The sequence below is a fragment of the Vipera ursinii genome, assembly GCF_947247035.1.
Source record: "Vipera ursinii genome assembly, chromosome: 7".
NCBI lineage: Eukaryota > Metazoa > Chordata > Lepidosauria > Squamata > Viperidae > Vipera > Vipera ursinii.
The window spans coordinates 33,949,544-33,961,628 of NC_139521.1; the positions used below are offsets into that span (position 1 = coordinate 33,949,544).

At 38.6% G+C, this 12,085-nt stretch overlaps 1 protein-coding gene across 2 annotated transcripts in view; it reads right to left on the reverse strand.

The window, feature by feature from the left end:
• SORBS2 (sorbin and SH3 domain containing 2) overlaps window positions 1-12,085 on the reverse strand; it is a 175,434-nt gene that overhangs the window by 112,283 nt on the left and 51,066 nt on the right. The gene's annotated exons all lie outside the window — the stretch shown is intronic.

Here is a 12,085-nt window from a genome sequence, read left to right on the forward strand (position 1 = left end):
TAGAAACAAACTCTAAACAAGGAAGAGGGGGGAAAAAGGCTTTGGGCACAGTGGTGGGAGTTGGGGGAAAATTTCAGATGATTAATTCCATACCTTTTTTTTCATTTGTTCTGCGCTGTTATCTGAACACACTTCTTAGAGAGAGGGAAAAGAGCACTCAGAAATCTGCTTAGGATTGCCTATGTCAAAATTCATATCCCCAGATCTAAATAGACTTAAATTCTTGTTAAAGTAAGCATTGCTGGGGTGATAGACATAGTGTTTGTCTGTCTGTGCATCCATCTTAAGATGACAGCTACGCTCTTTTTTACATTTTCTTTCAAAGATTCATTTTGGACCCTTTGAGTGCTTGTAGCCTTCAAGATATTTAAAGGACTGAACCTATTAAATAACATTTTTGCTAATTCACCATCTATGTTTCTATCATTTTGAGAAAAACATATTTTTTATTTTTTGAAATTAATAAATATGTCATTATCAGGGTAATAGATAGTTGATAGGCCCTCTTCAGCGCAGTAGGTGAACATGTGATAATCACTACTACATCATCGGACTATAAAACTAAAACAATAGGTCTGCCGGCCCGAATAATGTTCTGGATTTGTGAGTTTTAGTACCATACCATAAAGATTAAATAGAAAAGGAGTTAAAATACACAGCTGTGAAACCTTTTGAGAACTAGCAGAAAGCTGACTTTATTTGGGTATGGGTATTATTGCTCAACGAGGAAATCAACCCTGACTGCTCTTTAGAAGGCCAGATCCTGAAGCTAAAACTCAAATACTTTGGCCACCTAATGAGAAGGAATGACTCACTGAAGAAGAGCCTAATGCTGGGAAAGATTGAGGGCAATAGAAGAAAGGGACGACAGAGAATGAGGTGGCTGGATGGAGTCACTGAAGCAGTAGGGTGAGCTTAAATGGACTCCAGAAGATGGTAGAGGACAGGAAGGCCTGGAGGAACGTTGTCCATAGGGTCGCGATGGGTTGGACACAACTTTGCAGCTAACAACAACAAAATTATTGCTCAACAATATAATAAGTGCAAGCAGATGCCAATCAATGAATGGGGACCCCAATTTGTCACATAATGGTTCTCTAGAATCAGACTCAAGAACTATTTCGAGTTAATGAATGCCTGCAGGGCTCTTCTGGAGACTGGTAGATATTTTCATTTCTGGATTAACTGATTTCAAATATGTCTGTTGAGCTTTCCTTTTCTTCTTTTTCAGTAAAGCTTTATACTTCCTTTTTGTTTTTCATGAAAAAAATTAAGAATAATAGGCATAATTATTTTTATACATCCCAGAGGTTTTTAATTGATTTTTGCACATTTCTCATCCAACCATTATTTGGATCTTGGTCTTTTGTTGCTAGAACCCCATGTGGTTTTATAAATTAGTGATTCTTTGTGGTAATGAGTATAGAATATTGTGTGTAAATGTACAGAAGGCAGAAACACAGAGGTTTTCTTTTTCAAATAGGGCCAATAGGTACTTTTACAAGATAAAAAGCACATTTTGTTTCATGCACTCATGCACCATTCTGAATTTAGTTAATACAAAGCTGTTTTCCTACTGACACTGTGAGAATTAACTGCTGCTGAAGCAATGACTTCAATGTAGTTAAAATCTCTGAGAACAAGGAATGCTGAATCAGACCCCAGATGGAGTCTGCCAGATATTTAACATGCACTGAAAGCAAATTATAAATACATTAATCCAAGAAGCTGGAAAGGTTTCAGGTTCTGTGGTATTTGTTTGAGGGACTTGATGCTCTGTGGCATTCAAAACACATACAAATATATAAACAGGAAACACAGCATGAAATAGCAACTAAAAAAGAAAGTCATGCTATGATAAGATTGCCTTTGATTACTGACATTATTGTGATCGTGTTTTTTGTATTCAGAAAAGAAGCACCAAAAAATGAGCTAGTGCTACTGACAGCTAGATAGCTAGAGAAGATTTCCTCTCTTCCTTTGAGTAGGAACTAAGATCGGAAAAAAGTAAGGTGTGCCCTAGTTCATCTTAATCTATGGTTACTTGGGTACTTCAAGATACTTTATTGTATGAAAAGTTATACAATTAAGCATCAGGTTACAAAAACAAAATCCAGAAATATCAATTAAAATAATATATAATCTTGTTGGCTCAAAATTCTTTAATCTTCTCCATTACATATATTCCAAGTGGGGAATTATATAAAGGCTGATGAAGAGAAGGTAGATGGCTGAAAGGATAAGTTCAGCTCTAAGTTGATGCCCTCCAAATATAGCAGTATTGTCCATCAAATATCTAAAGGCAATTATGAAAGGATGTTCTAATAGGAGATATTAAAGATTACAGCCACTATTCAAGTTGTAAGGTGATGGTAACTTGGTAAATGCTGTTTTATGTACCGCTTAAATATTCTTTCAACCACTTGATCTTCTGATGTTCCATTATGTTGCCGATTTTTTTTTGGGGGGGAGAGGAAATCACATTATCTATTTTTTAAAAATCCTGATACCCAGATAAAACAATTGAACCTAAAAAAATTCAAATCACTCTAATTGCACTGAGAAAAAGTTCCTTTTCAGAAAGCACTGAACATAACAAGATGAATAATAAATTAAAGGACAATTGCAGGGATAAAGAGGTTGACTTATCTTCTTGGCATTCTGAATAAAACCATCTTGCAGTTAGTGCCTCAGAATTCTATGTGGACATTCACAGATTATAGTGACTCCAGGTTGTCTTGTGCAGTTTCAATAAACTGGCTTTGATTCTCAAAACAGCCCACAAATTATTCCTGAAAATAGCAGATTTCAGAAAGCTTTGCTTGCTGCTAGAGAAGATAGCATCTTCAAATGTTCTTATAGTTGAGAACTGAACAAACAGTAGCACTTGAAAGCAAAGTGAACTATGCTAGACTACACACTGAGCTTTAAAAAAATATTCTGAGGCCAAAACTCTGCACAGAAATAGGTTAGTAGGATTTTTACTCTGAGCTACCCACCTAGCCACTGCTTAAGAAGAGACTTCATCATATCTTGTAGAACTGAATGTAGCCTTCACACCCCAGTATAATAAATATACTGAATAGAAATAAATAAATAAACTAGAGAGTTGGGGAAAATGACTTGCTTATATTAGAATGTAACATCAAAAAATCAGGCCAAGCTAAGAATCTGGGAGCAAACGAATTTATAATGGCTTGCAAATGATTTCCCAAGGCAAACTAAAATAATTAGATTGGACTGTGGATATTTTAGTCTACATAAAATCTTGAAGGGTCAAAAATAATGTGTGTATGTTCTAATTTACCCCATTACCTTATAAAAGCCCATCATGATTTAATTCCTTCAAACTCAATGCAGATTCTGGGAGACACTGAATGTCATCAAACATTAAAGCTCCTTCAATTGCATACCATATATCAATAATTCCAAGGTAGGTTGGAAATAAGCCTGCCACCCCATCCTAGCCCTACCAAGGGAGATGCTGATTCCAGACTTAAAGTTAATGTGCTGCTCCATTAGAGTGAACCATGGTTTACATTTTATGGAAGTGCAAGTACAAGTAATCACTGCAAAAAATGTTTCCTTTCCATTTTGTTCTAAACCATTAAAGTTTGTTTATGTCACCAAGTGTGTCCCAAGTCACTGCATGACAAAGTCATCCTTAGAAGGTTTGGTACTGTTATTTTCTTTTCAATAAAAGGCACACTGTAATTGGTTGTAAAAACATCTGACCAGTGAAAGGTGCTGTAACAATTTGATCCCTGACCTTCTGTACTAAATCCTGTCTCTTAATTTCTCCTCCATCTCCCCGACTGTTGCCCCGTGCTCAACGTGTGCCTCAAACATACCATTTAAGATTCAAAACATTATTTTTTGAAAATGAAAGCAGGTTCAAGTATCAAACCAAAGACATCAAAGAAGGCAGCTTAATGTGTACATTTTACGGGATGTTTTTATAGTTACAAAGGCAGCCTTTTGCAGGACAGTAAGTAATAATAAATAGGACACTTTGATACCCCCGGTTTGCTTAATAAATTAAGGTTTATACAGCTGTGCAATTTTTATGGCTTCAAAATTAAACAAAAAGAAAGTGAATGTTGAATAAGAACTTTTCTTATGAAATTTGCTTCATATAAAGTACTTGTTCATACTGCCATGTTTGTGTTCATTGCCAAAATAGACAGTCCTCCTCCTCTCCTCCTCCTGCACCATAAAGCAGGGCATCTTTTAAAAGAGTCTGGCACACCCCCAAAGCCATCAATTAAGTAACCCCAGAACTCATTATGAGTTATAGTATTTTGTTGTTAGTTGCGAAGTCATGTCCGACCCATCGCGACCCTATGGACAACGTTCCTGCAGGCCTTCCACACACTCTAAAATAAAGAAAATAAAAAGTAATATTTCTAGAAGGTGGTTTATGGTTTTATTTTAGAGACACAGTACAGGTTAATTATTTTTTCATCTGGAAATGGTAGTGAACTGATATTTAGTGGTACAACTGGAGGACCTCTGGGGGCCAATAATTGGCAGGTAATTCACTTCTGACTTACAGCATTAAATACATGCAAGGGGTATTTTGAGCCTAAAATGTATTAACATGCTTTGTAGTGACTTTTAATTGTCTAATACCCCCTTCCAGGAGACGTTGTAAAGCCCTAGAGTTCTGCTATGGTGTATACACATTTTGTATAGCTCCAGTGTTAAACAGAAAAGTCATTCTCAGTACTATGTTTTGGTTTTGTTACCTGACTAACTGGTAGATGCCACAGTGCTTGGACTAGGTACCTTGGTGATTAAATATTGATGCCCTACTCAATCTGCAAAGCTAACATGTGCCAAGTGGTTACCAAGAGAAACTTCATGAGAATAAAAGATGGGTTGTTTATTCCAAATACTGTCAAGCAACAGAAACAGGAAGCACTTAGCTGGCAAAGTGAAACTGGGATAGGATCCAATTCTGACTTTATAGACATATAAACTGTTGCATGGGTGTGTCACTATCCACCGCAACATTCTCAGAATTCTACTTCACTCTAGACAGCTTAGTGGTGGAATATTACAGTTCTGAAAACTTAAAATTTACTATTATATCTCCTTCCTTGTAAAGACTGCCTAGATCCCAAGTCAAATTTCACTTTAGAATCATATCTCACAGTATATAGAAGTACCACATCTCTGATACAAGAATCAGGCTAGCTAATATACTGTTTTAAATGAAATCCAAACATGTCAACCTCTGTCTCTGATCTGTAAGCAAATAAACTATGTATATATTGTGCTGTGTGTTCAATTCACCCATTTAGTAACTTCTGTAGGAGTTACTGTGAAGCAGCCTTATGTGCTATGTGAGAACACACAAAATAATTTTAAAGCAGTAACACTATGATCTCAATGGTGTGCCTGCAATGTTTACATGTATATTTTTTGCCCTAGAGATGGAATTAACCTTCCCCATGTGCAATTAAAAATGACATGCTGTTCCATGCATTATTATTAGAATGGCATAACATGTCAGGGCAATTTGTCCTTGGATATTTGTGTAAACTGGGCCCTGAAATGTTTGTAAGTGCTACCTGATGAACAATTTTTATATCAGTCCAATGGGTGTTTTGACAAAGCTGGCAAGTTTATTCTATCAAAGGAAAAAAAGACCACCGTTAAGTTGTTAGAGACTTTGTTTGTTCTCTGTGTTTACCCATCTTTTACATTGCTTCTAGTTTATACCTAATATAGTCCTACAAGCTTGGTCACTATATAAAGCAAAATAGCTGCTATTCCTCCCTCTATAAATAGCCAAAGTAAACATGACAAAAAAATTAAACTTGGCAGACAGTAAAATCTCACATGATTAGAAGCAGTTAGAACAAATGCTTTCCTTTACATGGTTGGCAATTGTTAAATTTAAATTGATAGATATTTAAAATAGCATTAGGAAACTTGGGGAACTGCTGATGTTGCTAAATGATAACTTTTAACACTCCTCCAAAATGCTAGATGAACTGTTGGCAGTTTTGCCATCTCAGAAGGATTATAGATATGTATATATCTGTTTGCTTTATATCCTGCCTGTCATATAGAAATTTAAGAGAATTTTCATTCTTAGGTTTTTGTGTCACAAAAAGAGTCTTCTGTGGTAAATTGTTTGGAGAGTGAAGGACTAGTGCCAAACATCCATGGCTGAGATGACACAGACACAGATCAAGGACTGCCTTGTCACGGTGCAATACAGTTGTTCAAATCTTCTGGATTTCCCATTTTTTAAAGCATGTTCTTGAAGAGCTTTCTATAATCAATGAAGCATACACTTCTTTGTGGCATTCTTTGGCTTTCCCAATTATCCACTGTGCATCAGCAATAATATATCATCTTCCTCAGCCTTATTATACAATTGTTTGCACAGTCTGTTACATCTCTTTTCTTTGGTATTAAAATATAGATTGACCTTTTCCAATTTATTGGCCATTGTATTGTTCTCTAGATTTGCTGTGATGGCTTGATAAAAACCATTACTGATTCTTCTTTTGTTGCTTGTCTTATTATATAGAGACATCCTGCCTATTTCTGCACCCTTCTAACTTGGAAATGACTGGAGTGCTGATCCAGCTTCATCTTTCAGTATTAGAGCTTCTTATAAGCAGACAATATCTTAAAGAGTATTGTGGATGTTGACATATCTATTGTAAACAGTTTCTGCATACAGATTCAATCTTTGTTTGACCTTCTTTGAATAATTTACTATTTATGCATTACTACTTTTGCATACCAATTTGAGGTTAGAACCTCCTGAGTTCAGATCTTTTAAAAAACTTTCTTTCTTAAATGTCTTAAAAATGTTATTATAATACTACTTATCTCTTCTAACAGCTCTCTTAATTTTTTTGTTAAGTTTCTTCTTAAGATCTTTATCAATCTTGCCTTTAGTTTCTCTTATTAATTTTCACAGTTGTTCTGACAAGATATTCTTGTACCTTAATTGTACCTTAATTTGGAACATTACTAACAATGTGGAAGGTGCCTTATGTTGTGGTCCACATGAAGACATTATCTGAGTTTATTAAATCAAATAGCACACACAATGTATCATTGCTTATATAATATTTTCACTATAATTATTAATTGTAGCTAAAGTTTACAAAGTGGATCCTTTTTTGGTACAGATTGGTACAATCCAACATCACTTCACAGTTTTAACTTAGAGATATGTGTGCTGCACATAAATTCTTTTGAAATATGATTACAGCACAGCAAGGCCCCAAGTGTTATACAAATTCTTGCTGTTTTCAAGAACTCATCTTTTCTTAGTGTATAGTAGCAATAGCTGGCATCTGTTGCATGAAACTGCAACAAGTCTGACTCCCCATTTCAAATGAGATGTATATCATCATCAGGGAAAATGGTATAAATAGAAATGAGATAACTGACATATGGTAAATGAATGGTACAAATATTTTTATTTACTGATTATCCCCATGAATATCTTTTGTGGAAATCATATTTTTTCATTAATGAATCTGTGTATTTAATATTGTATTTGAATTTAATAACAATAACAATAATAAAACTTTGGAAGGGACCTTGGAGGTCATCTAGTCCAGGGCTTTTCAACCTTTTCACTGATTGTACCACTTTTAGAATATGGTAACATTCGACTATCACCAGTCACCTAGCAAGGGGTCAAACACTTGACCAAAAAAAATGGGAAAAAGTGATAAAGTACAGGTAGTCCTTGACTTACAACAGTTTGTTTAGTGACTGTTCACAGTTACAACGGCACTGAAAAAAGTGACTTATGACCATTTTTCACACTTATGACCGTTGCAGCATCCCCAGAGTCATGTGATTTACATTTGAATGCTTGGCAACCGATTCATATTTATGATGGTCACATTGTTCCAGGGTCATGTGATCACCTTTTGCAAACTTCTGACAAGTAAAGTTAGTGGGGAAACCAGAGTCACTTAACAACCATGTCACTAATTTAATCTCTCGCCCTCTCTTTCTCTCTCCCTCTCTCTATTTCTCCCTCTCTCTCTCCCTCCTTCTTTCTCTCTCCTTCTCTCTCTTCCCCTCTTTACCTCTCTCCCTCCCTCTCTCCCTCTTTCTCTCCTTCTTTATTTCTCTCTTCCTATTTCTCTCTCTCCCTCCCTCTTTCTCTCTCCCCCCCTCTCTCCCTCTATTTCTCTCTCCCTCTCTCCCTCTCTCTCTCCCTCTTTCCATCTCTCCTTCCCTCTCTCTCCCTTTCTTTCTCTCTCCTTCTCTCTCTCCCTTTCTCTTTTTCTCTCTCCTTCTCTCTCCCTCTATTTCTCTCTCTCTCTCCCTCTCTCCCATTGTCCCCTTTCCTTCCTTTCTTCCTTCCCTCCCTCTTTGTCCCTTCCTCCTTCCCTCCCTTCCTCTCATTGTCCCTTCCTTCCTTCCTTCCTTCCTTCCTTCCTTCCTTCCTTCCTTCCTTCCTTCCTTCCTTCCTTCCTTCCTTCCTTCCTTCCTTCCTTATCCATTTTTACCAAGAAACCTGATGCCCACTTAACTCTTTATGATGCACCAAAGGAAAGTTGGGGAAGATCTATCAACGATATTCAGAGGTTGCCAGCTCATTTAATAAGCTTTATTCCAGCAACAGAAACACCTCGCATTCGCTGAGAGTTGATCCACGTGCGCCAACAATGCTGCTGAGAACTGCAGGACAGGAAGGCGTCCTTCACATGGGAGGGATGGAAGACGTGCCAAAGCACCCTTTGCCCCACTTGCCTTCTGCAGACGCAGCCGGAGTCCTGGGTGGGGGGAGATCCGGGGCTGAGGCACACTTGGGGAAGCGCACGGCACCAACTCACAACCAGCTGCTCTTGTGGGACAGAGGCACAAAGCTGGCCAGACAGAGCTCAGAGCGGTTGACTGTCCTGGAACACAGCTGCACTTCCACCTTTTCCAGGTGCCCCCCATAGATGAAGCACAGCACAGGGCACCAGCATGCCCCACTGCCATAGAAGTGGCTCGCCGGAGCAGACCTGACTCCTTCACCCTCACCAGGCCCTTTTCCCAGAGCCTCCCGCTGCTGGAAGCCTGTGGCAGGCAGCAACAGTGGCATAGCGTGGCTTGCGAAAAGCAGGGCAGGCGGTGGCTGCTGCTCCCAGTGCCGGCTAAGACCAAGCAGGGCAAGGCCACTCCTGCTCAAAAGCCAAGGTTCAGTGACCAGTGAGGTGCTCGGGCAGGGCTCCCCCGGGGCTGGCAGGCCAAATGGGGACCGGCCTCCCCCTCTCCACCCTAGAGTGGCACCCACAAAGGCGGCCCTGCGCTTGGTGCACACACCTGAGGGGCTGATGCCCACTTAACTATAACACTCTATCATAATCCAAGCAATCACACCCCTCAAATCACTTTACAGACATAAATTGAGGAAAATTAATACTCAGTATAGCCCAAACTGTCCAGTTAAGATATCAACATGAGCTCATCATCGCTTCCTAACTTCAACTCCCAGAATTCCTCAGACACGCTAGCCTTGGGACTGGTTTGGAGGCGTGGAGGGGAGGGGAGCAGCCGAGGGTAACTGTGTGACCTTGAAGCCACCACCTTTGGAACTACTGGGCAGAGTGGGCGATGGGGGAGGAGCAGACCGATCGCCTTACAGGTACCTGGGACTCCGACGTTACTTCCTGACCATGTGTGCCTTGGATGGGGCCGTGCTTCTCCCAGGGGGCAGGGCACCTGGGCGCAGGGCCAATCAGGAGCCCTGCTAGGGGGCAAGACAGCATGAAGAGAGGGAGAGAGAGAGAGAGAGAGAGAGGGGGGGGGGAAAGAAGAAGGAGGGGGTGGTTGTGAGGTTGGCATTCAGGGCCATGACACAAACGGTCTCAAACACCTACCTGCTGTGGGAGTGGATGGCTCTTACTTTTTCACCATTGAATTTCATTTTGTTAGATAGCGCCCAATGTTCAAGTCTGTCAAGATACTTTTGTATCTTAAGTCTATCTTCTGGAGTGTTGGCTATTCCTGCCAGCTTGGTGTCATCTGCAAATATGATGAGTTCCCCATCTATCCCCTCATCTAAATTGTTGATAAAGTTGTTAAAGAGCACTGGGCCCAGAACAGAGCCCTGGAGCACCCCATTACACACTTCCCTCCATGTAGATGCAGTGATTTTCATAGTAATTTTGAACTGATCACAGCTTCCCAAACCAGATATTCATAAAATTTTCAACCTTATAACATCTTAATGGTAGTCACAAATTACGTGGTGTGTAGTTACAGATTATCACAAAAGTTTCAAATATATGCACATCTGTTACTTATGTCCTAGAAGTATCTGCAGTGAACTTATGAAAAGCATAGAAATGAATATTAAGCGTGAGTATACTTGAAATGAGTAGTTTCATAAGTATTTTCAAAGATTTTGAAAAAACTGTTTCTTTTATTTAAAATATAATAGTCTAACCTAAGGGTAGAGAGTCTCCTAGAAAGGCTTATACAGTAGCAATAAAATCACATACTATAAAATGTATTTTGATGAGAAATTTTAATAAACCCAACAAATATCAGCATGTAAAATATAACATCATTAGGCTGAGTTTCATTTATAGCTAAATGTTATAAAACATTAAGACAATTAAGGGAAAGGTTTTAGTGTTTTCTTAACAGCTTCATCAGATGAAATGATGCAGATTCAGGATGGCAGCTTATTGTACAAGCATGCTGTGCTGCTAGCCAGTTTCAAAGTTCTCAAACAAAAGAAATCCAAAGGCTCTCCTCACCCTCGTTGGGTCAGTCCATGATCCAAAAATGATTAAGGTTTTGCAGTGGTGGGATTCAAATATGTGAACAACCAGTTCTCTGTGTGGATGCCGCTTCTGGAAGTCCATTCCGGCCCTGGGCAACAAAAAAATTAGCTACCAGTTCTGCCGAAGTGGTGTGAACTGGCTGAATCCCACCTCTGGTTTTATGTGCTAAGAACATTTAGTGAATTGAGAAATACATCAATAATCAATGGAGTTGATGTAGTACAGTCTCATAAAACCCAGCTGCTTTACTCCCAGCATATCGATAGCTGTATTCTGCACTATCTGAAGTTTCCAATTATCTTCAAAAGCAGCTGCAAACAGAGTATTGCAGTAATCTAATGTGGACTGCATTAGTGCATTCTTAAGTTACAGAAAAGTGTCATTTTGGATGCTGAATAATTTTGTACTTTTACAGATTTGAGCACTGAGGAAAAAATTAAATTAAATCTATTATGATGAAAGTCAAACTCTTGTAGATAGTGGTGGTGACATCCATTTCATAGAGCATTGGTGGAGCAGTGGGCTAATGCCTCCTTAGGTAACACCAGCTGCCTGCAATTATTGCAGGTTCGCATCCCACCAGGCTCAAGGTTGACTCCCGAGTTAGGTAAAATGAGGACCCAGATTGTTGGAGGCAATAAGCTGACTTTGTAATAATGCCACTTGGGGGGGGGAAGCCCTAATAAGCAGGCATATACATAGAATGAAGGCTATTGCTGAGCACATTTGATTTGTGCTTAGATTGTAAGCTGCCCTGAGTCTTCGGAGAAGGGCGGGATATAAATGGGATTAAAATAAATAAAAATAAATAAACATTTCTGGACCTTGATATTTATCAATTATAAGCCTATCCTAAAAAACCCCACTGAGAATGCATAATTATTATTGGATTCAACAAGAAGAATCAATACAACTGCACAAGTATAGGCAAATCGTTTAGGCAATGCTTCCACTGAGAAGAGGTGTTTTTTTGTTTTTTTTTTAAAAAGAAGTTGGACTGGTTTGCCAAAAAAAGAAAAAAAAAGGAAAAAAAGAAAAGAAACCCGCAGCAAAGGCGGAAATAACCCTTACTTGACAGAACAAATTGCACCGCTTTCTGAGAATGACAGACTTTCCAATGTGGTTGAAAAAAGAGATTCCACTGTGAATTGAGCCACTAATTTCTAGCTCGGATTGGTTTCATATGAATTCATCCATGAAGCTATTTTATTTTGTTTCTGTATCAACATGTAATTTTGTTTTTCAAAAAAAGAAAAAGAAAATTGGCATTATAATTTTAAAATTACATTTAAATTTTAAATGCACATGTT